Source organism: Sceloporus undulatus, chromosome 3 (genome assembly GCF_019175285.1).
Source record: "Sceloporus undulatus isolate JIND9_A2432 ecotype Alabama chromosome 3, SceUnd_v1.1, whole genome shotgun sequence".
Classification (NCBI taxonomy): Eukaryota; Metazoa; Chordata; class Lepidosauria; order Squamata; family Phrynosomatidae; genus Sceloporus; species Sceloporus undulatus.
The window spans coordinates 247,998,131-248,008,863 of NC_056524.1; the positions used below are offsets into that span (position 1 = coordinate 247,998,131).

The following is a 10,733-nucleotide window of genomic DNA, read 5'->3' on the forward strand; positions in this document are numbered from 1 at the left end:
TATGGAAAAGGCAGTCCAACACTGGAGGCTTTCAAAAAGGCGGCAAAGACCCTTCTCTTCCGGCAGGCCTTCCCAGATTGATCATGTCCAGAACCGACTGAATCCACCCTCCTCACCACTTTCTCACTTGCGGATTGTGCAATAATTCTGATGTATTGTTACATATATTTTAACTATGTTTTATTGTTTAATTTTAAACTGGGAGAGAGGGTTAGGCTAGGGTTTTGTGGGTTTATTGCCCGCCTCGATCCCCAAAATGTAAGAGGTGGGATATAAATAAATTTAAAAAAATATTTGGAAGACACCAGGATGGAGAAATCTGGCCTAAAAATTCAAAGAGCCATTCTAGAAAAGTTTCCCTCATTGTCAGCCAAAAACTATCTGACACCATTATGCTCCATAACATGCAATGGTACATTACAGCTTATACACCACAGGAAGTCTCAGTCATTTTAGTAAAACTTCGTACATATCTTGGGTAACAAATCCGGGTTCCCAATTTCCCTTGATGCAGATGCCACAATAATCTGCAGCTACAATTCCTTTTTAAGATTGTGGATATGCATGCCTCTTAAAGTAGTATGGGTGATTACAATGAAAGCCAGGATGCATGTAGGTGGAGATAAAAACCCCACAGAATCAGGAAATAATGATGAAAAAGAAAAAGAGGAATATGAAAACAAGAAACACTTGCAGAAATTTACAAAACATTGTGATCCAAGTCTTCATTCACACTAGATCTCCTACTAATTAAACATGCATAGCATCGTTACATACATGCAATTCTAATGATTTCTCTCTCCACTGATTGCCATCCTTTGGGACTACTTTCCAAAACGGAGGCCTAAATCTCCAAGTGAATAAAAGAATTAAAGAAGGCTTAGCTTTACGTGATTTTCTCGTTCACTACACAATTAGGAACAAGCAAACCTTTCCAAAATAGTCAAAGCATTGCTTTTTGGTAGAAGCATTTAAACATTTGAATAGTTTGCTTATTAACTTGATAAAAAAAAAATCATTGAAGCTGAACTATATTGTTGTGTTATGAGTTTGTCTTATGTGGTATTAAACAAGGATTTTGCAAGATGACTTTACTGTTCCTTCAATGGCTATGTGAATCAGATCCCACACCACAGTTAAGGAAGTGACCTGGGTTACATTTGCCCGTTTGTCACCGAAGATAGATTGAGCAAGAAAGATTAATATTTTCAGTTGAAGGTGTATTACCAGTTATTTGGAGATCTGCTCCCTGGTTTAGGTGTGTCTGTCTCACTCGTGCACTACTTGCATATTAATATGTAAGTACGTTTGATTTATGTAGTTTAGTAAACACAGTAACTATTACAAATAGCAGAAGTTCTTGAATTTTGGGCTGCCAGATGTTTTGGATGTCAGTTTCTAGCATTCCTCACCAAGGGCCATGCTGGCTAGTGTTTCTGGGAACTAAAGTCCAAATCAGCAGGAGGCCCAAAGGTTGAGAACCACTGAACTAGCCTTTTCTGGCAGAGAACTGTAAATATTTCACAAAACTACAAATGCCAGGTTTCCATAGGATGGAGCGATGGAAGGCAGTTAAAGTGGCATCAAAGTGCTATAACTGTATTGTGTAAAAGAGATTTAAGAGCATGACTTGTTATAGCTCAGCAATGGTATTTCACTTCCCTCAGATTTCAGCCAAGAGCAGTGTAGAAAATATATTTTTTAAAATGCAAATACAAGGCTCACAGTCTGAGAAGAAGGGTGTGACATCCTTATGCAAGAAAGTCAACACAGTTCTTCAGCTCCTGGCTGGGAAGAGAGCCAGCAGAGTTGGAATTGGAGTTAAAAATGCACTGCAAGAAAGCTGAGGAATTTTAAAACTGCAGGCCAAGGCAAAAGGGAGCGGGAGGAAGGATGCTGAGTGAGGCAGCTCAGCTCTAGAGCTTCCCAGACAAATAGCTGTCCAGAAAGAAAGGGAGAAGACAGCTGAAGAGTCTCTGGAGCAAGGCTCAAAGCTCAGAAAAGTCTTGGTGACTTCCGTAATTCCCCACACAAGAGCATAGCAAACCATCAACATGCCTCTCTTCCTTTGCTTTAAGTCCCCCCTTCTGCTTGTAGCATATATATTATGAACTTTGGTCGGTCTGATAAAGGTATGGCTGTTTGGTGGATTTTGGATGTTATTGGACTTTGTTATCTGGCCAACAAGCCTGTCCCCTGGATATGTTTCCTTTTTCTTTAGTTTCTTTAGTTCAGACTTTAGGAGAGGCAGCTGTTCCATTCTGCGTCTTCGTTTCTGGAATGCAGGTATGACAACAGGCCTCTCACTCCCTTGCTCTAATGTGTACAGGAGCACAGGGGCTTGCTTGAAAACACTTGGCACCTCTGCTGACTGTGGCTACATCCAGGCTGGAGAAATAGGCCGGGTTGGCACCGCTTTAACTCTTTCTAGATCAAGGCTATGGAATTCTGGGAACTGTAGTTTGTTGGGCCACCAGAACTCACTGACAGAGAAGGCTAAATGTACAGGAAAAGCGATTCCAGCTCAACATTAGGAGGCACTTCCTGACAGTAAGGGCTGTTCAACAGTGGAACAAACTGCTTGGGAGTGTAGTGGAGTCTTTTTTGCTTTTTTAAACTAGAGTTTCCTTGGCGAAGGTCCAAAACACACTGCAGAAATAATCCAGTTTGAGACTGCCTTAACTGCCCTGGGTCTGTGTTGGGGAATCCTGGGAACTGTAGTTTTGGGAGACATGTAGCCTCCTCTGTCAGAGAGCTCTGGTGCCACAATAAATGCATTATTATATTATTATAATTTATTATTATTATTATTATTATTATTAGTATATCACATTCATTTCTTTTACACCTAAATTCAGTGCTAAGAGCTTGGCTTGGCAGAAGTTTGTTGGGAGTTGTTCTTCCACTTGCTTTTGCTTTGTATTTTAATTTATTCTAATTTTACTGTATCTGCTTGTTTGCTTGTTTTTAGCTAACCCAAATCTTGTGCAGAAATAATCCAGGTTGACACCACTTTTTAACTGGCCATGGCTCAATGCTATGGCATTCTGGGGATGGTGGTTTGCCTGGGGCTGGGATTCCCGGAAAGCGGTTTCAAACCGGATTGTTCCTGCAGTGCGGATGGATAGCAAAAGGCTCCTCCCTCCCTCCTTTCCTGCAACAGGAAATCCGGTCCATGGGCGCAATGCTTCTTTGTAACTCTCTCTAGCCTCTATGGCTGCTGCTTCCCTTGCTCTCCTTTGCCTGCTGCAGCCTCGAGGGAGGGAGGAGAAAGAGGAAGCAGGGCGCCTGCAGCAGACAGACAGACAGACAGGGTCAGCCCGGGATCGCAGCCTTTGCGGCGGAGCACCTGGGCTCCAGGGAGCAAGGAAAGCAGAAGCTCCAAGGGAGGTGAGCCAGGGGCAGGGAGGCAGTGGGGCAGGACCTTGGCCCTCCCTTTGGCTCCTTTGACTGTCACACCCAGCATCCCCCGCCAAATCATCCCCAGACAGATTGTGGTTGGTTTGTTTTTGCTGGCTGGTTGGGGGATGATGGGTGTGACACTTCAACAAGCCAAGGCAGGGGGACCCAAACCTTGGAACCTATTTCCAACCCCCATCATCAACCCCCCTCCCCATCATCCCCAGCTAGCCCTGAGTGTTGAAGCTGTGGTTTTGGCTGGCAGGCTGGCTGTGGATGATGGGTGTGACAGTTAAACAAGACAAGGTGGGGACCAAACCTTGGCACCTGTCTACAACCCCCGCCCATCATCCCCAGCCAGCCCTGAGTGTTTGTGAGGTTTTTTTACAGCTGTTTTGGGGAATGATGGGCCTGATAGGGAAGCAAGCCAGGGTGGGGATCAAACCTTGGCACCTATCTATAAACCCCACCATCAACTCCCCTCCCCATCATCCCCAGCCAGCCAGCCAGCCAGCCAGATGGCCCTAAGTGGTCCAGGTTGTGGGGTTTTCTTTGTGGGTTTTTTTTGTTTGTTTTTTTGTTTTTTGTTTTGCTGGCTGGTTGGGGAAGATGGGTGTGACACTTCAGCAAGCCAGGACGAGGGGCCAAACCTTGGAACCTATTTACAACCCCCATCATCAACCTCCCTCCCCATCATGCCTAGCCAGCCAGCTAGCCCTCAGTGCTGAAGCTGTGGTTTTTGCTGCCTGGCTGGGGATGATGGGCATGACAGTTAAACAAGCCAAGATGGGGACCAAACCTTGGCACCTATCTACAACCCCTCCCCATCATCCCCAGTCAACCATCCCTGAGTGTTCCAGGTTGTGGGGGTTTTTGCCGGCTGGTTGGGGATGATGGGCATGGTTGGGGAACAAACCTTGGCACCCATCTATAACCCCCATCATCAACCCTCCATCATCCCCAATCAGCTCATCCTGAGTGTTCACGCTGTGGTTTTTGCTGGCTGGTTGGGGATGATGGGTGTGACAGTTAGCAAGCCAGGACGGGGACCAAACCTTGGAACCTGTCTACCATCCCCATCATCAACGCCCTCCCCATCATCCCCAGCTGGGGATGGATGCAAGCTGCAGGAAAAGACATTCCCATGTAAACATTAGGAGAAATGTCCTGAAAGTAAAAGCTGTTCAACAGTGGAACACACTCCCTCGGAGTCTCCTTTATTGGAGGTCTTTAAGCAGAGGCTGGAAGGCCATCTGTTGAGGATGTTGATTGTGATTTCCTGCATGGCAGAATGGGGTTAGACTGGATGGCCCTTGCGGTCTCTTCCAACTCTATGATTCTATGAAATATCAAACCCTCCCATCAGTCAAGGGTCATAGACTAGTGAGCTGGCAAAACGTAATGGTTAGCATGTTTGAATTTGCCCAGCAAGACTGAGATTGCACAACAAAGGGAAAGATGGGAACAACGCAGCTGAAGACTTTCAACTGCCTTCTTTTCACAGGACCATGCTGAAGTATAGTGGGCCCTCTGCATTCGCTGCAGTTGGGACTGCAGGACCCCTGTAAAAGTGGGAAAACCTCTAATTACAAAAACACTAATTTTAATCTGAAAGAGCACATCTCTAGGAAACTCTAGGTCCTCCAGCACAACTCTATGGTCAACGTTGGCCAGAGGTTGACCATAGAAGTGTGCTGGAGGGCCTACGAAAGCCTAGAGAAGCACTCTCTTTAAGAATCTCTAGGTCCTCCTGCACAACCTCTGGCTGATCTTGACCATAGAGTTGTACTGGAGGAACTGGAGATTCCTAGAGAGAACATATTGATCAAATCCGCAAAAAGTCAAACAAAAGTGGAGGGCTGACTGTGCTTCTTCTTGAGATCAATAAACCAGTTGTAGCCATTACCATCCCTATATATACACACAGTGCTGTCATTAGGGGAATGTGAGGGGTACAGACCACACCAGGCGACACCTTTAGGGGTGACATCACTGCTCCCCAAACATCTGGCTTTGAGCAGAAACAAGCCATGGCATTCGCCTCTGCCCCATTAAATTTCTGAAGAGTTAGGATGAGTGGGGTGAGGCTTAGCGGGAGGAGAAAGGAGAGGCCCATCTTTAAATTTAAAAATTTAAAATCCAGAAAAAATAATTAATTTTTTAAAAAAAGTTTTCTTTAAAACCATCCCATTTTACCAAATTTTTGCTTCAACCACATGAAACTATGTATCTCTTTCTTGTCAGATTGTACTGCTCAGTATAACCTGTCTTGGCAGTATCTCCATCTCATGGAGAGGAAGGTATATCGCAGTCCAGCTACTTGCAGTGTTTTACTGGAGAGACTGGGAATTGCATTTGGGAGATCATGCCTGCAGAGCCCTACCTTCCTTCATGCAGACCCAGCACTGTCTGCACTCTGATACATTGCCACTCAGCCATAATGTTATGTTTCTCTTGTTGCTGCATATGAGGGAAAATGTTAAGAGCGCTCAACTTTGTACAGCTGTGCCCATCTTTGGCAGACATGTTGAAATGCTTCATTGAGGATGAGAGGGTCATGTTATTATAGCAAGGCTGAAATTTGAAACACTCGGTGCCAAGTTCTTTTTACTTTCTTGAGGGCTCAGTTCCACAGCTATCAGATTTCTTCTTTAGCACAGCACAGAGAATGGACTCAGGTGCTGTGAACTCATAAGGCTATGACTCGCGCTCTTCAATTAGCCCTGTCTAGTATTTACTAAGTACTCGTACAAATGTCCGCCTGTTTTTGTCTTATGTGGCCATGTAAAATCTAACGTGTCTATAAATAATTTGTGTGTGTGTGTGTATGTGTACACACACACACACACACACACACACACACGAACACAGACATACATATACACACACGCACATTTATATATGCTATGCTAAGCACTATATTAGGATGGTAAGTAAGGGGCAAAACAGATGGCCCCAAAAGAGTGGCTTGGTACCGCCCCTTTGAGCCTTACATGCTGTGGCCCCGATCCAGTGTTTTTCCGGCCTCAAAAGAAGCGGCAAACCCTTTCGGGGTTGGAAAAAGGTTGCCTTTGCTGCCGCAGCGGCACTTTTCAGCGTTCCTTTTGGTGTGCGGCATATGAACTCCGTCCCAAAGGAGTGCCATAACGCTGCCTGTCATGCAGGCACATAAGTGGCCTGACTGCAGCTTGGGGATGGAGTTAGGGCATGCAGCTTGCGACCACCACAACACTGGCCCCTTTGGCTGGTCTGTTTAGCCTCTAAGTCTGCTATGAATATTTGTTCTTAATAGTGTTATTTTGACATTTAAATATTATTTATTATTTACAGTATGTTTGCTATGAATCTTTGTTTTATGGTGCTATTTTAACATGTTTTATATATATTTTATGTTGCCTAATGGCCTATTGGCTAAAATAAAGGTACTGTTGTTATTGTTGTTCTTGACTGTTGTAAGCCTGTTTTGAGTACAGCTCTTGACTATGGCGTTGGCTCTGGTTCTGTAGCTCATTGGATGAGTTTAAACATAAATCACTGTAAATTTGTGGAGGAGAGAAGCTAGCTTACAATATTTTAAGGAGCTGTTTTAGGTGGTTTTTTAAAAAGTTTTTCATTTGCGTAGTTAATATTTATTTCTTTTATATTGCCTTGCAGGCCACCACCATTAATATAAGTGACGAAGAGTAATCACTATTGATTGAAATTTTTAACATTCCCATTCAAGGTTAACTTCCACCCTGTCTCTTCAAGTTAAAATGTGTTTGATCCCTAGAATTGAGATTTTCCATCTCCTCAACAAGGAATTTCCTCCCAAACTGTTAAAAGCTCCCCACCACAAATCTTTTGAAAATCTACATGAATTCCCTGTTTGATAACTGTTACTAGCACTACTTCTGTGCTTTTAAGATATGGATGGGAAGCAGTTTGGACTTCAGTTTCCAGAAGCTTTATCTGGCATGATAATGGTAAGAGGTTGTTGGAACTGTAGTCCAAAATCTCTAAGGGCCATAGATTTCCTTCACATTGCTCCCTTCTCACTGTATGCTTTCTGTTTTTGTAACCACTTTCACCCTATTTCCCATATGAACTTCTTCCTTAACAGTGCGTCCCTAAGGTTGGCGTCACCCGGTGCAGTAACTCATGGTGTCGCTACCTCTCTTCCCATTTCACACCATATAGAATCCTTAGTAATTTTTTTTGTACTTAATGTTACTCATAAATCATAATTCCCATATATCCCTGAATGTAACAGTAATAGTTGGGACATAAACAACTATTATACCTTTAAATTATCATACATGCAGAATAAATGTGTCTATGTGTACATAGTTTAATGTGGTTAAAATTAAAATTTGGTAAAATGTAATTTTAAAAGAATAATTTTTATTTAATTTTTAAAATTTTTGATTTAAAAAAACCCTGGGGCCTCACCTTTCTCCCCCCACTGAGCCTCCCCCCCCCACTCACATCCTCTGTTCAGCAATTTGAAGGGACACAGACAAATGTCTCAGCTTGTTTCTACCAAAAGACAAATGTTTGAGGATCAGTGGTGTCATCCCTCTTAGATTGTCACCTGGTGCGATCTGCATCCCCTGGCCTCCCTTGTGACACCACTGCTCCTTAACATACATAGGTGATAGTATTGGGAATCCATTAAATATATATTTTAAATTCATTAAATACATTTAAAAAAATAAATATAGGAAATTGGGTGGCTTCTGGTATTATCTGGTAATGACAAAGCCTTTTGAAGTAACTGGTTAGTTTACATTTCCACTGCTTGGAACTAGTTTAGGATAGCAGGTTTGGGACTTGTAGATACAAGTAGTTGAAGTAGTTGTCCCTCCTTTGCTGTACTCACTGGAAAGTTTTATCGCTGCAGATATATAATGTATCCTTTGATCAGATTTGCTCCTAATTTACATGCTGAACTCACAAATGGATTACAGGCTTCTGCACAGAGACATCTGAAAGATAAGAATTTGTGGTGTATAGATTGGGATGTAAAAAAGAACTGGGCTCTGAATTCCTGTCTTTTCAGTTTACTCTTGGCACTTGGCCTGCTATGTCATAATTATCATATTGGATAATATCAGTTATTCCCAAATGATTCAAGAACCATGTAATGGTTAACAGACTGCCATTTTAGAGAGATTTATTGGTTCTAAAACAGAATGAGGTTGTCTCTAATTTTTCGTCAACTGCAGCAGGGGGCAGCAGATTACTTATTTGAAAACTGCTTCTTCAGAGTTTTCTTACAGTTTTCACTTGCTCTGTCTGGTGGGGTAAGATGTGAACCACTTGTAGTAAGAGAAATTGTTTACAAAGGATGTTCACAATCTTTTAAGGGTAGCAAGACATCTCTGAAATTGTCTAACGACAGCAAATTCACTTTATCCTGTGGCTTCCTCTTGACTTCCTTAATATGTTGTTGTTAACAGCCCTCAAGTCAACCTCGACTCATGGGGACCCTGCGGATGAGACATCTCCAAGACTCCCTGTCTTCTACTGCTCTGCTTAAGTTTTGCAGATTCATGCCCTTGACCTCCCTAATTGAATCTATTCATCTGTTGTGCAGTCTTCCTCTCTTTCTGATACTCTCAGTCCTTCCCAGCAGTGGATCATGGCTTCTCATGATGTGGCCAAAGTACAACAGCATCAATTTGATCATCTTGGCTTCTAGGGGTATTTCTGCCTTGATCTGCTTTAGGACCCATTTGTTTGTCTTTTTGGCTGTCTACAGTATCCTCAGTCCCTTTTCTCCAGCACCACATCTCAAATGAGTTTATTTCCTTCCTATCTGCTTTCTTTACTGCCCTGTTCTCACTTCCATACATTTGGGCGGGTTACAAACGGCCCTCAAGGGGCCGTTTTCCCTCTGCCGCCATTCGCTGCGTAGGGAAGCCCCAGCTGCCAGACTGCGAGGCTTCCCTGCGCAGCAAAAAAGGAGCGGCGAAATGCCGCTCCTTTTTGGAATGCGGAAGTGGTGCCGCGAGGGGTGGAGTGCGTCCTCGCGACGTCACTTCTGCCGCGACACGTCTGGACGCACAGCGTCCAGTACGTCAACATGGCGGCGCCCATGTGGATGGGCACCGCAAAAAAGTACGCACTCTGCGCGTACTGGGACAAAGGGCTGTCAGGAAGGTAAGAACCTTCCTAACCCTAATACAGTACGGCCCTTCCTAACCCTAGTACGCGCGGAGCGCGTACTTTATGGCGGTTTGTAACCCGCCAGTGATGGGGAATACAGTGATTAGGATGATTCTAACTTCAGTGCTCAGCTCTTTATTTTTACTCTTTAGGATCTTCTGTAGCTCTTTTATGGTTGTCCTTCCCATTCCTAGCCATCTTCTTGACTGCAATCTCCATTCTGAACAATGTTAGATCCAAGGTATGAGAAATCTTTCCGCGTTCTTCATTATAGCTCAATGTGGTATACATGAAGTAATACTATCTCCCTCTAGTGGTCATTCCCAGCAAAAAATTACATTTTCCACATACCAGAAGTGTTGCAGCGTAATATCTATTTCAAAGCAATTTCAAAGATATTAACTGCAAATGTCTTTTGAGCTTTATAGTTAGTACTAATCTCCCTAGTAAAGAAATATAGCTCATAACAATCTACGTATTAGACACAAATTATCTAATGTTCAGTATCTGAATTCACATTACAGTATCCTTATTTTGATCCTTGTTTTGCAGTCTGTAAAATGGAGCTTTATTTTGATGTGAAAATGCTTATGGATAGAAAAATCACTTTGAGGTGTACATTTTACAATTATTAAAAAAAAAAATAATGTTTTATCCCTCACATCTAATTGGGAGGCTGAAATCTGATATATATTCAGATGTTCACATATCTACATCCCAAAGCCAGTAGGACCCCACCTGTTTTTCCACCAGTGGAAAAAAAACACTGCTGTCTGGCTTTCAACAGGAGTGATCACTAAATCTCCTCAGGAAGGAAGGAAGGAAGGAAGGAAGGAAGGAAGGAGATGTTGAAACCTCCCTATTGCTGTGAGCTTAAGTATTATATTTACAGCTATGCAAAGGGAGCATGCAGCACCTTTGAAACTAACCAAGAGAAAGAAGTTGTAGCATAAGCTTTTATAGACTTGGGGCCCGGACGGGGAGGCGTTACAAACCGCCGCTTTGAGGCGGTCTCCTGGCACTGCTGTTTGCTCCGTGAGGGAGCCGCCGCAGCCAAACCGCGCGGCTCCCTTACGGAGCAAAAAAGAAGCTCCAAAATGGAGCTTCTTCTGGCGGCGCGCTCATGACGCCGTGAGGCGCCAATAGCGCACTCGCGACATCATTAGCGCCGCGCGACGTGCGGA

General features: G+C 43.5%; 1 protein-coding gene across 4 annotated transcripts in view; it reads left to right on the forward strand.

Annotated features, from left to right (window-relative positions):
* Positions 1 to 2,197: 2,197 nt before the first annotated feature.
* The window catches only part of B3GALNT1 (beta-1,3-N-acetylgalactosaminyltransferase 1 (globoside blood group)), a 13,704-nt gene continuing 5,168 nt past the window's right edge, over positions 2,198 to 10,733 (forward strand). For 2 of the 4 annotated variants that reach the window (XM_042460625.1, XM_042460628.1), the window contains exon 1: positions 3,177 to 3,390. The gene's annotated coding sequence lies outside the window, so the exon portion shown is untranslated. Of the gene's footprint in view, positions 2,287 to 3,176; positions 3,391 to 9,772; positions 9,791 to 10,733 lie in introns of those variants that run through there. The other 2 variants (XM_042460626.1, XM_042460627.1) reach the window with 2 other exon arrangements.